We start from the raw sequence: 19,741 nt of genomic DNA, 5'->3' as shown, positions 1-19,741 counted from the left end.
TGTGTTGCTGTCACCGTGCTATCCCCCAAAATACCTCCGCACACATGCACACATGCACCCACATGCACACAATCACACACAGACACACCCCCACTCACGCACGCACTCACAACATTCACCCCAGAGACACACATACTTACCCATACAGATCACACACGCATGCATGCACTCACAATCCCCACAACCCCTCCCTTCAACTACATACATACATACATAAAGGCACCTGCATGTATGTCACTCATACCCACCTTACCCCTTACACATTCACCCATACATGCACCCCCACCTCCCATCCACATGCATGCACACACACATCACCATCACCACATTTACACACCGGCACACATGCATGAACAGACACTCTATCTCCCCCACATTCATGGCACGCATACACACAGACACCCCCCATTTACAATCCCACACCCCGAGGTGCTCCTCAGTAACGGGGTGGGACCCGGTGCTCCCACTACTAGCACCTCCATGCCACCAGAAGACCTCCACAAAGAATTACTAGTTGTAATTCTGTGGGTGGTCTTTTTCTGGAGTGGGGGTGCCGGCAGTGGAATCGCCTAATCGCTGCCAACCTCAGTGATGAATACCACCAGATATTGCACCGCTGGCAGTGCAGATATCTGGAGGCAGACATAATACGGTGGTCGGAAGACTGCCAGCACTGGCTGTCTTCTGGCGGCCATGGCTACAGTGATCTTGACAAAAGACTGCCCCAGTCATAATGAGGTCCATAATGCAAAGCCATGCAATCTTCAATACACTCAGTTCCAAATCAGAAAATCTGAAAACCAAGGGCCATATTTATAGTTTTTGACGCAAAACTGCGCCAACGCAGTTTTGCGTCAAATATTTTACCGCCGGCTAACGCCATTTCTTTGCACTGTGCGGGCGTCAAATTTATACTTTGACGCATGGTGGTGCAAACCACAGGTGTGAGTCATTTGTTTTTACTCAAACCAATGCGTGACGTCGTTAAGAAAAATGATTTTAACGTGGCGAAAATGACTGTGAGCCAGTTTATGATGTCGCAAACAGGACACGCACCGTTTTTTGACGCAATTTTGTCACAAAGCGGCTCAAACACAGCAAAATGTGCTAAGGAGAGCCAAAATGGATCTCAGATGCTAGCACAGACCCCATGAAGATGACAACAGACCAGGAACCAGCCAGGAGGACCCACACAAGGCCCAGGACAGGGAGAAGAAGAAAAGAAAGTGTCGCTTCAGTGCAGAGGAGCAGGCAATTCTGGTTAGAAAGGTGACGGAACACCAGCACCAACTCTTTGTCACCTCAAAGTTGCCAATTAGTAGGAGAGAAGCAATATGGCAACAAATTGTTGGCAAGATCAACACTGTGGCAGACGTACGGAGAACAGTCATTGAGTGCAAGAAACGGTGGCATGACTGCAAGCGCACGACAAAGGAAAAGATGACCAGGAACAGGAAGAATGGAGGTGGGAGTCCAGCACCGCAGGAGGCCCTGGACCACATGGAGGAGATGATGGCAGCCGTCATCCCTGAGGAGATCTTTACAGGGATTCAAGGACAGGACAGCGCAGACGACCAGGAGACAACACACATGCAGGGTAAGTAGCATGGGGAATTAAAATGCACAAATGTTAACTGTAACTGCGGGGGGACATGCCTACTACACAATGCATGTAAGTCATGATATTCAGGGAGTGGCATGGGTAAAGGGGCACAGCACGGGGGCATGGGCTGTACAGAGGATACCTGGGGCACAGTACTATACTACACCAACAACCTTTGCATGGGGGTATGCTGCCATGCCAAGGATGTTGGAAAGGTAAAGCCAGGCCAGGAGGGTAGGGTACAACGTAAAACTGGTAGCCCTTCACATGTCAGCCAGTGTTCTTCCTACATAAACTAGGGCCCAATTAACAACCTCTGGCCATATCTGCAAGTGGAATATAACATTGACAACAGTTGCCATTACCACCTCTGCTGTGTGTGCAGGTCAAGTAGCTAAAGGCAGTAACGTCCCCATGGATCAAACACACCTAAATTAAAGGGTTCAGGATGACAACTTTATCAATCCCCTGAAATCAATACAAATGTCCCAATCCTGTCAAATGTGATTGTCCATAGTTGCAACAAACATCAGCCATTGTCATAAACATTAGGAGGTACACAACACTAATGTCATACCCATGCTGCATATGTCAGGGTCCACCCTGTGCCTGGGTCACAATAGCTCCAATGACACCATGCAACATCCCAAAGGTCGTACTGCTCAGACAGCAGCATTGAGGGAGAGGACATATGTAACTGGTTACAGAAATACACCTGCACAGTCAGAGGAGGAAATGGAACACTTCTAGGACAATCAGTGCAATCCAATGTTGCACACATTTCCCAACATCAGCAGTACACATTACCAATGCTGACATTCGTACCGTGCCATACCAATGCTATACATAGTATATGCTAGATCTCAGTAACATATAGGTGGATGTGAAAGAGCAGAGACTGGGGCAGTTCCAGAATGTTAAGTGTGGTGCTAGTGCCATCAAAACACCCACAGCCAGTGAAAGGCCTCACCATGAGAATGGAAGTAGACAGAGGGTTGAGTAGGACAAGAAGGTGTCAATTCACAATTTGGCCAGAACCAACACCTAGAGGATGTGATGCTGACAAGTCCACAAACTGACCACAATACATGTGACATGCAGGTGGGTCATAGGCCTGGGAGAATGCTAATATGAAAGACATGTACAATGAACAGGAACCCAGATCACAATGTAAAAATAATCGGAAGGCAGGCATGTCACATTACAAATCTCACAACACAGACACACTAATTGTACCATATCTCATTGCAGAGGACGATGGCTCTCCTGTGGTTATGCCTGTCCAGGACTACCCTGATGACATGGATGACGAGCTGACAAACATCAGCCAGCAGACCCTCCAAGATGTCCTTGGAACCCTCCAGACCCCACCTTCAGTCACAAGGAGGAGCACAGAACTAGCAGCCATCACAGAGGACCCACCCACCACCCCAATTGTACGACCTGTCAGCTCAACACAGCTGAGGACTCTGGCGACCCTTGCACCAGCTTTGAGCGAACTGTAGTTGGAGTACAGTGGGAGCTGGCCAAGGAGGTGCGGGTGGGGATGCAAATTATGGCAGCCAGCCTAGAGGGTGTGCGTTTGTGCATGATGTCAACTTAAGAATAGGCAGCAGCCATGCAAAGGCTAACAACAATCTTGCAGGAACTTGCAAAAAGGTTGAAGGAAATCAGCACAACTGTAATAGAGTTGACCCAACACCTACAACAACAATCCTGTCAACGCGTGCACAAATGCAATATTGAACCCCTCAGGGCCAACCTGGCTGCCTACCACAGTGATGTGGCTGCTATTCTTAAGAACCAGCAGCTTCTCCTTGCTGCAGTACTGCCCTTAATAGCTCCACAGTTGGCAGCTACCGGGATTGCTGACTCCACGCCTTCAAACACTCAGGTGTGTGTTGCCCCTTCACAACCACCACCACCAAGGGAAGAGGAGACAACACACACATCAGAAGATGAAGACGTGGAACAGATCACCTTCACCCGTAATAGTACCCGGTAGCACTAGTCCCTGCCACATGGCCACCTACTGCCAAGGTCCTGTGCTTTGTAACATGCCAGTCTTGCAACAACTGTACTCAAGCACTGTTCTTCAGCCCACTTTTATCTTGTCACCCTGCCCTGTGATTGTCTCTCACTACCCCATTGGTAAATCCTGTCCCTCTGCACTGTCTGACACTTCACCCCAGCATGTCCAATGACATGACCTTTTGCACTTGTGTAGGATCACAATGGAAGATGTCACACTAATGGACTTACAATCATGGACAATGTACATATAGCACTACAACACTTTCAAATAAATAGCACTTACACAACAAATTTGTCTCTGTGTAATGTGACACTTTAACTGTAAGGGAGATCAGTGATGTTTACCTCAGGTCACTGATTATTGATTGTCAATACACCTGACCTGAACGAATTTTGACTGATAACTATGCACAGTGGTCTGGATTGTACCATCATCTACCCTTCCTGAGGGTTATATCTGAGGAAAATAGAAACTATACACCAAAAAGCTGTGTTGGACAGAATAAGGCTTCCTCAAGGGATGTCTAAGCCAGAAAATAGTGCCTTCAATTTTTTCTTCAAGCCAAAACTTATGTATGTGACATTTGCCCCAATTTTTACCTAACACGCACCATACAGCATGAATGGATGTGTATGAGTTTCCATACAAGTAAGTCACTGGGCTGAACATTGTAACAAATTATAGATGTGAGTTATGTATACCATACTACATGAGAGCATACTGCCACTCACCTTATAAGGATTTGCTTGGACATCAGGCTGCAGGCAGACTTAACACAGTTTCCTCAATACCAAATCTGGTAGCAAAGTATGTGACATTGAAAACATACATCACAAATTACCAACACTTTGGGATCCATAGTAACCATGAGTGGTGGGTGCAATGGATGGCAGACTCTTAGCAAAGTAGCTTTGGTGTAGCTGCCAATGTAACAGCTCAGTTGGGATTTGGTTGCAGCATGGGACACAAAAGATAATACAAAAGAGACACTGTTCACTCATGCCAAGGCCCTGATCTACAAGCATTTGACACATACTGTAAAGGGTTACCTAAATGTTTATTAAACAGTAAAAACAGAAGCTAAAACCAGGGGAAATACCTTACCTAACCTAAACTATTCTAACTACACATTACCCACAACTAGCCCTAACTAACCTAAGCTAAACTTACTTATCACATTTAACGAAACGATCTAAACATCAGCCCCCCCACCCCCTAAGACGGGACACATGGAGGACAACATATACTAAGCTAAACACATAGGGGCATATTTATACTTTGTTTGCGCCGAATGTGCGTCAACATTTTTGACGCACATTCGGCGCAAACACTGCCCCATATTTATACTTTGACGTCCGACGCAGCGGGCGTCAAAGTTCCACCATGTGCGCCATTTTTTAGAAGGGTGAACCAGCCTTGCGTTAATTATATGCAAGGTAGGCGTTCCCTTCTAAAAAATGACTTTAAGGCCTGTGCCCCATATTTATACTGTGACGTCATTTTGACGCACAGGAGGGCGCAGGCCGTAAAAAATGGCGCCCAGCCTGATGGGCGCCGTTTTTTAACGCCTGGGTCAGGGCAGGCGTTAAGGGACCTGTGGTCGGAAGGAGCCCAGAGGTGCCCTCCCATGCCCCCAGGGACACCCCCTGCCACCCTTGCCCACCCCAGGAGGACGCCCAAGGATGGAGGGACCCATCCCAGGGAACTTAAGGTAAGTTCAGGTAAGTATTATTTTTTTTTTTTTTGTGGCATAGGGGGGCCTGATTTGTGCCCCCCTACATGCCACTATGACCAATGACCATGCCCAGGGGCATGGCAATTGGGTAAGGGGGCATGACTCCTGTCTGTGCTAAGACAGGAGTCATTTCAATGGGGGTTGGGCGTAAAAAAAAATGGCGCAAATCGGGTTGAGGCGAAAATTTTGCCTCAGACCTGACTTGCCCCATTTTTGGACGCCCAAGCTCCATTTTCCCCTACTCCGGCGCTGCCTGGTGTGAGTAATTTTTTTTGACGCACACCAGTCAGCTCCGCCGGCTAACGTCATTCAATAAATAAGGCGCCCGCATGGCGCTTTGGAATGGCGTTAACCGGCGTTAAACTTTTTGACGCACAACGGCGTTGGCGCAGTTGTGCGTCAAAAAGTATAAATATGGCCCATACTATCTTATACTAAACAAATATATATTGGTTTGTATTTTTTTATATATTTTTTATTGTTTTTTTTTGTAAAACACCAAAACCACAACATCGTCCCCCAAGCAACCAACCCACCCACACACATAATAAAAAACAGATATAAAAAGGATCATACCCCCACCCACCACTACTAACTAAACTAAAAGCCTATACTAACCTAACACTAAGCCCCCTAAACCCACTAATTAAAAGAACCAGGAAAGAGGAGGGAGGGGAGGGAATCATGGCTGAGTATATTGTCTACAAGTTGGCCCTCCGCAGGGTCTTTTTGATGGCACGCACCCTCCAATTTACTTGTGCCATCTCCTGTGCAGCCTGGTCATTTTCCGCAACATACGGTCCAAGTTCCGTTGCATCTGTAGAAAAGCTGCTGGATCTATGACTGCAGCAGGGGTGGTCTGGGTGCCAGTGGAGGAAGTATGTGCCCTTGTCGGTGCCAGGTCTGTAGGAGGAGGTGCAGGTGGTGCTGTGACAGGTCCTGGAGCTGTGGATGTTGACGGTCCAGCAAAGGTGCCTGCTAATGTTGGTGCCACCTGGGTGGTAGTGGTGGTGCTAGTGGTGGTGGCTGTGGTGGACACGGAAGGGTGAATGCCCTCCACACTCCGGAGGCTCTTTCATGGCGATAAGGTCTTGACATGTTGCGGAATCCCGACTCCACATCCAGAATGTGGCGGTAACGCATTGTCCTGCGCTGAAACTCCCGAATCTGGATGGGATTCATATTGGCAGCTGTTGAAACAAATATAAAACCAAACATTAGGTACTTCATTGTGTGATATGGCTCCAGAAGTAAATCAGACAATACAGTTAATGTACCAGAAACAGGCCATATCATTATACAGATCACTGATTGTCCCTGAGGCAATACATGCCAATGCAGCCTACACATGCCCTATCATCAAACAGCACAGAAAAACTATAAAAGATAGGTAACAACTTGAATGACTTTGGCATCATTGTTCATCCATTTGTCAGGTAAAAATAATGCTGCAAGTCCTCCACCACTGATAAACCAACTAATAACGATGTTCTTGATGACAATCAAGGGCCACAAGATCTGCGAGTTGTAAATGGAATTGTCAGGATAGAATGCAGTTGCTAATCATGAGTAGGTATCCTAGGTTTGGACAAGTGACTTACAGATTTACATGTCTGGGTACTAAACTTGGATCATCAGTCCTAGGTACACTTTTCACAACCCTACGCCTGTGGCTGGGGCAGGAGTGGACAAGCAACAAATACTTTCAAACAGCAAGGACACCCAGGAAGCTTTGGACAGCTGTACATGGGTTTGGGCAGCCCAGCACAGGTAAGGAGGAAGTCCAACTAGGAGACACCCAAACCTTGGACAATCCCATCCACACTTATGTTTGGAACTGCAGACCATTGTCAACATCATTTCCTACCAGTAACACATGACTTACAACAAGCAAATAGATGCAAGCACACGTCTGGCCATGAGCTGCATGCACACCTAGGCCATTGTACCCAAGTGCCTCCTACTCGTAGCACAACATGTGGAGCTACATGCTGCTAGGAAGTCAAACATACAGTCAAACATGTTCATTAGTGAATAGGGAAGCTGAAGTCTGAGAGTAAGACTTTGGCATCCCTATTCTGGGAGAATCAGGTTCTGACTTGCTGACTAAATCACAAATATGGTCCTCTGCTACATTTTCTGAATTTAAGTTTTATCCACATAATTCATCCCTATTCACATAGCCGTGCCAACAGGACTGACCTACAATCCCAAATTATGACAATACGCTACTGATTGCCCAACTAAAAGATGGGGACAAAATGATACTCCCCTCAAGGAACATTTCCGATCATTGACCAGCGCATCACACCTTGCTATGTGTCCAGACACAGGAGTCAATCACACATCATCAGCAAACACAACACAGAACAGAAATATCAACACTTACTGGAGATGTCTGGGTCTGCAAATCGAGCCACCTCCCCGATAGTGTAGGGTGCAGGTCCACCTGTAAGGCATGGAAGGGAGAAATTTGCTCAATGTCTGTGCACTGTACAACATTTCCAAATACAAATACTATGTGTAATATTCACTCAGAAAGTCAAGGCTCTGAGACATATTGATACTGCATCCTAAATACCACTGCAAACATGTACAGACCCAGGGACTCCAGTGAGTGATACACACATATCTGCACACATGCAGTGGCCCTAACTATCATGTGGTGGCAACCATGCTCCTTTATTAGTTAGCAGACTAATTCATGGAGTGTATTTCTCTCATCATGTGTATCCATGAGAGACATGCCAAACCACTTTCCAGGAGGACTGCAATACCAGTCACCCATCTATTGTGACTAAGACCAATTTAAGACACACAGGTACAAAGTACAGAGGGCCAGAGGCAGTTGTTAGCCCTCAATTTGTATCATTTTCTTCATTTGATGTGCCACAGCTATGGTAAGTTGCACCAACCATAGGGATATGAACCCGTGTGCATACCTTTTGGCATCCGACCCTAATTTAAATGTGGCACTACAAAGTCCAAATAGCAGTCTAAGATGTTACCTGAGGTCAGCTATAACTTGTTACGTATGTGTCAGAATCCAGTTCAGACATGTATAACAAAACATTGAGGAACACTATATTTCCTTTAAAAATCTGGATTTAAAACGTGTTTCCTGATACACTCACAGACCATGCATGAAACATATGTTAGAGCCACATTAGCATCATCAATTGACGTGAAGGCAGCACTAATTTACAGGCTCCTGTTGTGTTTTGTAAGTTAGTCTAGCAGTTGCGTCAACAAATGACGGTAATGTGTAGGAATTATTATATATCTCATAGGCAACTGTGGCCCATATTTATACATTTTTTGCACCGCATTTGTGCTGCTTTTTGATGCAAAAGCAATGCTAACTTACAAAATACAATTGTACTTTGTAAGTTTGCGCCACTTTTGCTTCAAAAAATGACACAAAGGTGGTGCTGAGAAAGTAGAAATATGGGCCTGCATGTTTAACTTGCATTCCACATGTTCAAAAACATTGCCTGCAGCATATGAACAAATCAGCTACTGTCAATACAGAGCATTTAAATGTGCACAATACTCTGATTTGTACTCACCAACAGGGCCACCTATCACAATCCACAGGTGGTCCAGCAGATCTTGCTCCAGGGTAACCAGGTCAGCCCAACGGTAATTCAGCTGGTGGTCATTGCACGGTGTGTTGTAGATACGCTGTAGATGGTACCGGACCTCTGCCCACAGGAGCCTCCTTGCCTCTGTGTGATAGCCCTATATCACAAGACCACCTGCTTCAATCATTAACGGCAGGAAGTGGCACCTCAGCCAAATAAAGCCACCCAGCTCCTCCTCTCCCATCCTGGCAAGACAAGGCATACCCAACATGCTTGCTCCAAAAAAAGGGAATAAAGGGGTAGAGAGGAGAATGGAGGGAAAGTAGGACAGGGAAATGCAAAAACACTAACAGAACACAGCCCAACTATCCCCAAACTAACACTAAGCACAACAGACTCCCAACACTACAAAGACAATTGTTGACACCTGACATGAGCAAAAACACTAAGACAGGATACCACAGACACTTATGAAACACAAAAAGACAATTTAAAGACCACACTGGAGACAAATTCACAAAATGCACAGAGAGATAAGTCAAAACACAGCCACACAGTCAGGAAATATCACAGACTGCAAAGTGAAAGTGAAAGTACACCGTCTGTACCAATTCTGTAAACAGGATATGCTATTACATCACTTCCTGCCTCAAATGCGGTGCGTTTTTATTGTTATGCGTCAAAATATTATGACGCTTACAGTCTGTGCGTCATTTTTTTTTTCACACATGCTTAAAAATAACCCTGCATCCATATTTTGAAATATGTTTCATACTTAACCAATTTCAGGGGGTACAGTGTGGGAATTACCACTCATGCCAATGGGTGTTTCATGGCAATGAGCGTCATATTTCGATGCATATGTGTCATTTTTTGACACATGTGCATCTTTTATGACGCATATGCGTTAACATTTCTTTCTTTAACTGGGTTTGGGTCATTTCTCATTTGTAATAGTACATGACAGGTGTGACAATACAGAGATAGGCTGATTGCACCAAAATTGTGCATTCCGGAGTATGGGCACATGTGACTGAGCATACTACTGCGGACCATAATCCTCTACTTGTTGAACCAGATTTGCACTCTTCACTGACGCAATAGATGGCCAAATGTGTGGAATACAATTGGGTATTACCGAGTTTGGGCATGTTTTGCGTCAAGAGAGGATAGCAAGGCGACGCAACTCAATACAGTAACTCAATGCATATGGGTCAATATGTGTGATTTGGCTCTTACTATTGTAGTTTTCACACTGTGTGAACATCACAAGACGCATTTTAGCAAATCTGCTTGTATGCATGTGGAGTCAATGTGTCTAACCCTCAGATGCTATTCAGTGTGGAAATGAGAGAGGACATGTGTTTGTCATACTTATAGCAACAAATGTTCTGTGCACTTCCTAGTTTTCTTTTTGCAACGTAAGCACCACCAATGACAAAGCATGCACAGGATAGATAGCAGACGGTTGATCATGGCAATGTTCCAAAACTAAGCCATCACGTGTCCTGAAATGTTGGATACTACTTCCTAGGCACTTGTTTGTTTACTCCCCATGAGTCAGGCATGGGATAATGCTATGTGGGTATGGTGTTTGTGACACTGAGTCCCAAATACAAACCACAAATGTCATGTCACGCTACAGTTGGACTCATATAAGTGAGCCATGTCTCTCCTGTGGCTGTGGAGGACCAGCAGACCAAGCTGCACGTGTTCGCATATTTCCAGTGGTAAAATGCACAAAGGTGTCCGGTTCAAGTGTGTGTGCCAATATTTGGCCTCTATCATTATTGGAGTTCATGTTGTCACAGTTACGTGCAGGTCTAGTCATGTGTCTGTGGAGCCATTTCCTGCATCAACGAAGTATCCTTCACAGCTGAATTGAAGAAAGGCAATGAGGAATTGAAAACACACATGGGGATGGTCCAGTTATGGCACTGCAGACGTGTTATGAGACTGACAACAGGGCAACATTATGTGCTGACAAAGTTAATGGATCAACATTCTTAAACAGGCAGGTGTCCTCACAACATTTGTACACAGGTTGGCCTCTAAAATTCCCACTGCATCCGGGAACATCAATGCCTCTGTGCTGATTAATCTCACAGCTATTCACCACACAAGCCCCATCAATATGTGGGGGGCAATGTGAATCAGCGTGTGGACTGTCAGGTCCTACCATGTGTTGACATTTCATGCACATTATCTTACGTTGTTTGTTGTGCTGGAGGCACCATACCCAATCCATGCATACAGCCATGGTACACTGTCACTATTTATCACTCATGCATACATGAAACGAAGACAAGGGATGGGCTATGATTAGGCTATTTGAAGAAAAGTTCCACTCCATGGTACGATAAGTAAACTGATTATGCTATACAATCTATTTGAGTATGCATTGTAGACCCACCTGACACAATACCCCAGGAGGAAAGTGAGGGATGGGAAAGCAACTATGATACAAATGTAGCCACAGGGAACCTTTATGGTAACGCAAAGACAGGAACCAGTCAGGCTAACAGGATGCAGGGTCAATCATGATCAAAAAATGTAACAAGCCAAATACACAGTGAGCAGACTGAGACTAGTCAAAGGTGAAACAACACTGTGGAAAATGAAAACTGTGTTTCTCCTGTGTGTTGGAACGTAACAGAAAAACACAAGGACTGTGTTACACAGCTGATTTATATGGCAATGCATAACAGTGTTATAGATAAAATGCCAGCTTCTATGGTGTTACAGGCAGCTGCAAGGGCAGTGCATGTTCAAATGGTTGGTCTGCATGGAGGTGCTCACAGGTGTGTGCAGCTTCAGTCTCTCACAAGTCCTGTAGGTGAGAATCAAGTTCAAAGAACCAACAGTACCTTTCACATGGGAAGCAATGTACAGGTTAATACAGGTCCTCCAGACTACAAGGCAGTGCATTATTTAACAAGAAGTCAATGCAGACAGAAGTACAATGACTATGGCATACCATACTAAAGAGGGAAGCACACTGGATTCACATTGTGAGTCTGTGTGTGTGTAGCGGAGGGATTATCTTGGTAAACATATTCCCTTTCCAGGGACCTCTGAAGAAGGGTGGGGTGAGACAGGGAACATGGGTGTGGCAGGACTTAGGACATGGGCTGCCATGTGCAGGGGATGTCTTGTGGGCAATGCTAGTCATACCTGGGGCACTTGTGCTATCAATTTGCCTCTTATATGGAAATCTTGTTACACATAGTCCTTGCAAAGATAGGTGATGTAACACTTACTGCTGTCAAGGGTCTGGTCATACCTTCTTGTCACCAATGCAATAGCACATCCACTGCCTCATGTATGAGGCATTTTTTTCCCTTATTGACTGATGGTGTCTTAGTTGTGTGCCATATGCTGCGATGAACCATGTTGCCAACATGCATATGTGAAATAGCTGTGGTCCTCTGCTATTGCCCTTCAAATGTGAAATGTATAGGATATATGTCATTTACAGTGTGTGTGAATTTGGCTGTACATTCATACGCATCAAATTTGCTGTGGATTTTTCTGTATCCTAATCTGTATTTCTGCAATGCTCCATGAGGCTACACTCTAATTCTGATAGTTAGGGATAATATTATGCAAAAATGATTATCCAGACTTTGATATAGTGATTAGAATAGGTGCTTATTGACATATGGTTTAACAGTGGTGATGGTTGAGTAGAGTTAAAAGACATTTTGGACAATATGTTGTCTCCGACGCAATCCTGCAGCTGTGTTTGGATGGTCCCCCTCATGTTGATGGACAGCATCCTCCTCTTCCTCCTCTTCAGACATTAGTGGGTCAGGTTCATATAGGGGAATGTTTCTTCTTACACACATGTTGTGCAGGATGGCACAGGTCAAAATGATTTTGCACACCATTTCAGGTGAGTATAGGAGGCTGCCTCCGGTGATGTCGAGGCACCTGAATCTTGACTTCTGGATGCCAAAGGTCCTCTCGACTATGGTGGTTGTCCTCCTATGTGCCTCATGATAGGCACGCTCTGCTGCAGTGCTTGGGTTTGCAAATGGGGTCATAATGCATGGCTGGATCCCATACCCCTGATCAGCTGAAAGAGAAATTGCTTACACCATGATTATCGCTTTGCATGGCAGCTGTTCTCTTGTGTTGTCTGTGACTCATCTGTGTTTGTGTTATTGTGTGGAATCCTAGGCTTCTAGGATATACCATCAGCACTGGGTTGTTTCCTTATCTGAACGAGTGTTTGGCTGATTGACTGGATGTCAGCAGTATTTTTGTAGATTTGCAGTACAGTGTGTACTCCCTTGCATTATGTCATGTGAAAGAGGTGTCACTGTGTCTTAACTGGGGGTGAGAGGATACTTCCATACACAGAATCAATTCCACAATAGTGGTAACACGGTTGCATCTATATAACCTGGACATCCCATCCAATTTCACATATGCAATAGAATTATTTAAACATCAGTGAGACCCTTATATTTGGCTAGGTGACAATGTACAACACATTTCCGTACGTTGTCAGCACTGACGTGTTAACAATTGACTATGCACTAATTTCACATGTGTGACAAGTTCACTGCAGACCTATTTCTCTGCCCTTGCCAAGTCGACTCAGGTTGTAATGTGTACCTATACTACTGAACATGTTCTATTTCAGCTGGCTAACTTGGTTGTGAGGTTGTCATTTTGAGTGTCAGAAGGCCCGTATGCCTGTACATCTGTTGTGTGTGTGAATTTGTCTCAATCCGTATGTGTAGGAATGTGCACTTTCAATATTGTCCCATCAATATGTGTTCTTCGCACAGTCCACTTGCTTATTACTAGTGGGCAATGAGAGAGCAGGAGTGATGTGAGATATTGGTACATCCTCAATGATTGCATGTCACCTTCATTGTAGTCATCATCATGGTATGTGTGTCATGATGTTTGACCTGCAGCATAACACAATACACACCCCTTACACAGTACATATTGGTTGGAAGGGGGTTTGATTGAGTGTTATTCATGTAATATTGAAAGATTAATCTTCCAAATTGTACTGCCAGTTGAGGCCATGTCATTGTCATTGTGTTGTTTTAAATTGTCCCCTTGTGTCTGTGGAGTGGCATCTGTTGTTACTCCGTACTTGTCCATAGGTGTGTATCCCATTGGGTGAGGATATCAAACATGCCTAGTGGTGTCACAAACTCAGTGTCTTTCTGGCCACGTGTCAATGTCATGGTGTATGTGTTGTGTGTCCTAGAGGGTTGCTGTGCTGTGTGTATATAACTGGGTATCTGTACTTAACAACAAGTAAGCCATTTCCATATCGTCCATCCTGGAAGTGTAGATTGATGGTGCAGTGACGGAAGATGAATGAATCATGCACATTCCCAGGATACTTTCACACGATGATGGTGATCAATCCCTGGTGATCGACAATGTCCTGTACATTGATGGAGTGTGTGTGCTTCCTGTGGCGGTATAGATGTTAGGTTGCAGCAGGTGGCACAAGGCGTACATGTTTTTGGCGTTCGCAGACTAGGACGTCAAAGTTTAAATATGGTGCACGGTTTGCACTGAATGTGCGTCAAAATATATGACGCACGTTCCGCGGCAGAGTATAAATATTCCCCCAAGTGTGTAGAGTTTGTCAACGAATGTAAAGAAAAATCTGAACTTTGTAAGTAATGGGTAAATGTTTTACACATGATAGCTCTGGTAAAAAAAAAACTTGGTACATGCTGATGCACATGCAGACTGTGGAGTCACTGATTACTGTGTTTCGCTGATTCAATTGCATGAACTACCTGAGATTTGGGACTTTGTATTTAGAAACAGTAAAGAAGCTAGATGTGCACAAAACATACTTCTACAGAAATTTCATCCAAAGACATTTTGTAGTGACAGACATGGAATGGAAGGTTCAATGCTGTGGCTCCAGATATGATACTGGAGAAGACAATCTTGAGATCATAGCAAAGCTCCAAGGGAGTTGTTGGTCAGACATGTAAAGGTTAATGTGTTGCTCATGACAGTTAGTTTACTATAAAGTTCTTTCTAGTTGCAATGTTTCCAGAAAGATGACAAGTTCAAAATTAATGGGCCATCGTGAAACTGTTCCTCACCATGGGCCACAATCTTCTGGGAAAGACAGGGGAGCATTTTAATAAACATGTTGACAGCCTTCGTCATTTCATGCAGCAGCAGGGAAACCCCTTTGAAAAGACTTAGCCTGTGTGAGCAGAGAAACCCCTTTGAAATGACTGAGCCTGTGGGACTACACAATTTCGTGACCAAACAGTATGTGAATAGCAATATAAAGACACGATTAGATGTCCTGGAACATGGATCAAAACTATATTCAGAACTGAAGCAGGAGTGATTTTGATTGAAAGAGAAAAAGCTGTTTGACATAGTCACTAAAGATAAACTTCCAATCTTGAATTGCCATAGTAAGAGTTTTGTCCGACCACCCACTACGAAACTGGTTACAAAAAAACAACTTTTGCATTCATATAGAGGGATAAATGTAGCAAAAGCAAAGGGTGAATTTGTCAAGGACACTCTGTTGCATGAGCTTCTTCCAACAAATGCATTTTCTGATGGAGATGCTGCAACCCAGTGAAGCACAAACTCTTACAAGAGCTTGAAAAAAACTTTCACCTGAAGAATTTCAATTAGAAAAGGTGACCCTATTGAAAACTGCTGTTGTTGTGGACTATATTTCACAACTGAGAATGGTCAAGATTTGATCTACGCAAAACTTCAGAGACCTCGCTCAGACTGTCCTACAGATATCAAAGTCAGTGTGCACCTTACAAGAACTGCACATTGTCTTTGACAAATATCTTGAATTATCTGTCAAAGAATGTGAGAGAATCACATGAATGTCTACAAGTGGAACAATTGACCTTGCCTACATAACAAATCCAACACCTATACCAGTGCAACTTGATAAATTCTGGTTATCAACATCGAACAAGATGAACTTGGAGAGGTTAACTCGCCAAAACATCGCTGATGTTTCAGTGAACATTGAACTTCCAATTATTGCAAGTGTAATAATGGTCAATGAGGAGAGGGTTCCTGCAGAGATATATTCAAAACGTATGGCCTAAATGTTCAAGACCTAACAGCATATTGGAGGAAGCTGATTATATGCATGGTACATGCACAACATAATCTTTAAGTGAGATCTAAATGTTGAGTGCCACATGTTGAGTGGGCTGTTCGAAATGGTTCTAATCGAGCCACTGTACAGTCAAATGACAAAGATGATATTATTGTGCTACTTGGATTTGTTGCAATGTTCATAAGTCAAGGATTGTGAGAGTTATGGATATGTTACGGAACAGGCGAGAAAAGACACTTAATCCCGCTTCATTTTCTGTACAAGAAACTTGACCAAGAGATGCCCAGTGTTCTTATCAAGGGACATACTCTTACAGGTGATTACATTATAAGAAAAAATGGAACAAAGCTTGGAGCTTTAACTGCTGAACCTGTGAAGTTTCTAAAAGGATTTGCTGAGACAGAAGAAGAATGTGAATGTGATTTTAAAAAAGTAGAAAAATACCTTGTGTGCTTGTGGAAAACAAGGTCTGACTGTCACACATTGGCCGATCTTCGGCACAGTGATTTCAAGAGATCAGTCCTGCTAAGTTATCTTCCACCGATGTCATATTTTGTGCATGGACACATTAAAAGAGCGTTCTACTCGATCAGAAGATGTGTAAATGTTTTGGATCATGCATATATAAAGATCAGTGTGAATCTGATTGGGAAGATATAAGAGGTGCTGAAACCTAAAGTCTCTACTCACAGAACTTATACATACATGTACTTGCAAAACGTTTGCTACAAAAAGATGTCCATGTTGATATACTTTTCTCAAATGTTTAACATTCTGCAAATGTACCATCAGTGATTGCCAAAACAAATACATGAAGTGAACTATTGAAAATGTGTCTAAATCAGGATCATATTCAGATCATAAACATTGTTTGGTGTATACATAAAAGGATTAAAAAACATTATTTATTTCATTTTATATATATATGTCTCTTCTTCCCCTATTATAGCTGCCATTTTAGAGAAAGATGGATGGGTGGCTATGAGGGGTTAGTTTCTGTCTCTATAAGACTACCTGACCCCCAAAACCTATGTTTTGACACCAAAATGAAGTATATAGGTCTCATGGTTCCCGAAATATTACATCATCACTGCAACACATCCCCCTTTTTTAAAAATGTTGTCTAGAAAATATCAGCCTGCATCAGCAATATCTACCCAAGCTAAATTACTTCTCTAATGATCCAAAAACACAATGCAAAAATGAAAATCTCTGGACAGCAATTTTTTACGGAGGTATATCAGGAGGCCGGAATTATACTTTCTACCAGACTGGTGAACCTTTTGATATTTCTGTAGGACATCTTTTACTTGAGGGCATGTGTGCATGTTGTGCCTAGTGGTCTATCTTAGAATGCAAGGAAAGATGTAGCCTGGTAGCCCACATCACCAGTTAGTTTTGCACATATATGCAACTCCCTCACCACTCCCACCGGAAGATACTGCACATAGTTCATGTACCCAACCATCACCAGTGCAGTCAATAAAGGCACAAATACACATGAAGACCATTGTTCGCATCTGGCAGTGTCCAGCCTGTGCAGGTTTTGCGTTGGTTGTTAGAGAGGATGCAATTCTTCTGCCCCCCTCCAAATCTTCTGACACCAAGGCTGGTGTTGGCTCCCCAATAGGGCATACACTTCACTGTGGCGTACACAATAGAGTGCATGGCCAGTCACACTGTATATTTACATATTGTGATTTGTAAGCCGGCAACATATCACCCAAGGCCCATCTGGAGTGGGATGGAATAGGAATTTGTAGTCCACAAAGGAGTACCATGGAAGTAGAACTGCAATAAACAATGGGTACACATCTGGAATGGTGAGACTTGCCAGGGTCCCTTGCTCTGTCCTATTTATATCCAATCCTGGACCAGTCAGCCATGCAGTGTGGGTGCTGTTACTGCCCCTCAGCAGGTGTGGGTGTTTCGTGGGTGAGCTACAACACTTTCAGGCTAGCGGTAATGGTTTGCAGAATCTGTATGCATGTACCAGAGGATGATGAGGATCTAGAGACACTGGCAAAGATGGAACTGCAACACTGTTGGGCGGGTGGGGGAGTTTTCGTGTGTGTGTGGTGTGGGGGGTCTCAGCATGGGGTTGGGGTGAAATGGGTCAAAAGATGGAGGAAGAAGCTTGAAAAAAAGAAGGGTGTTGAATGAAGGAGTGAATCTTCAGGGATGCAGGACGGCGGTTGCAAAGGGGCAGAAAGAAGGGCATAAGGTTGCAAGGAGGAGGCTGAAGGGATGCCGGAAGGAGGGTAATGGGAGGCAGGAAGAAGAGTGCCTAGTTACAGAAAGGAACATGAAGGGATTTTGAAAAGTGCTGAGGGACTTTGGGTTGGGCCAGGGTGGGTGCAAGGTGTAATCTGAGAAGACGTGAATAGGAGGCCAAAAAGGTACACAAATTGCAGGGGATGACTGGGTGTTGATTCTAGGGAGTTCTTGAAGGGTGAGGGTTATACTTTTACAGGTAGCATCTATAGCACAATGTCCTACAGCTATTGCTCTAAAAATGGGAGTCTAGCAACAGGAAACACAAAGGATTCCTACTGTGTGTGCCTGGACTGACTGTGCAATGGCTGCAGACATTCAGAATGTGACAGGCACATGCAAAGTATGCACTGCTGTCCTTAACCCATCCTAGTCCTTCTTTGTCCATCTGTCTTCTAGCTGACTAATTCTGGCAAGTGTCTCGCCTACGCTCACGTTCTCCTTCATGACCAGCCATCTAATTTACCCAAGATAAAAGACTGCACTGGAGACTCAGTTAGGGTTAGAGCAGGCAGGGACATAGGTACATTTAGGCCTTTAGAGCTCTTTGTTTCAGGTTTGTCTAAGTTAGGGGTGGAAGTCAGATAATCAATACCCTGCACATCGGCAGAACTCTGTGGAATTCAGCAGAGTGTTTTGGCAAGTCTGTGAGATTCAGCAGAGTGAAACTCTGCGAGCTCCACCTAGGCTTAGTCTTACTTTCTTTAAAATTACAATGAAACACTGTAATTAACTTAATTCTAAATGTACAATGTTGCGAGTGCTTCACAAGAAGTGAACAGAAAGTACAGCCCCCTCAGAGTCAATGCAAGGGACTGTGCTTCCTGCTCAGGGAAACGTCTCGCGAGAGCCATCACTTTTTAAACAAATAAATATCCAAGCATATTTTAATAACTATTCTTTTATAGATTAGCATTAAATAATAACTGAAAACATGATAAAGAACTGTATACAATAGATTACAATGCAATTTAGAACTCTTTGTTCTCATGAGTATCCCACAAGCATCCTGTGAGGCTCTGTGAGAGTAATGGCACTTCAAAAAATAGATTGCTGGTAGCATGTCTCAAAATGAGCATTACAAGAACTGAGGACATACACAATCTCTACTGAAATATTTCTTTATTATTCTGTTTAATGCTCATACTTTTTTAGAAACATTTTTCAAATTGTAAACTGTTTCCTGTTATGTAAAATAAAACAAATCCCTTTTCAACATAATCTGTGACCACAGGATATATTATACAGTCATTCAACAATACGTACACTGACAAAATAAATTAATTTACTTTAAAAAAAGCCCTAGAAATTTACTGAAAAAAAACTAAAGTTAAAGTAACGTCATAGTTAGGTGTAATAAAAAGATCTGTTTTCATTATCAACAAACATAGAAATTCAGTAA

Source organism: Pleurodeles waltl, chromosome 3_1 (genome assembly GCF_031143425.1).
Source record: "Pleurodeles waltl isolate 20211129_DDA chromosome 3_1, aPleWal1.hap1.20221129, whole genome shotgun sequence".
In the NCBI taxonomy this organism is placed as follows: Eukaryota; Metazoa; Chordata; class Amphibia; order Caudata; family Salamandridae; genus Pleurodeles; species Pleurodeles waltl.
The sequence above is the reverse complement of the archived record's forward strand: the minus strand, read 5'-3'. Positions refer to the sequence as shown.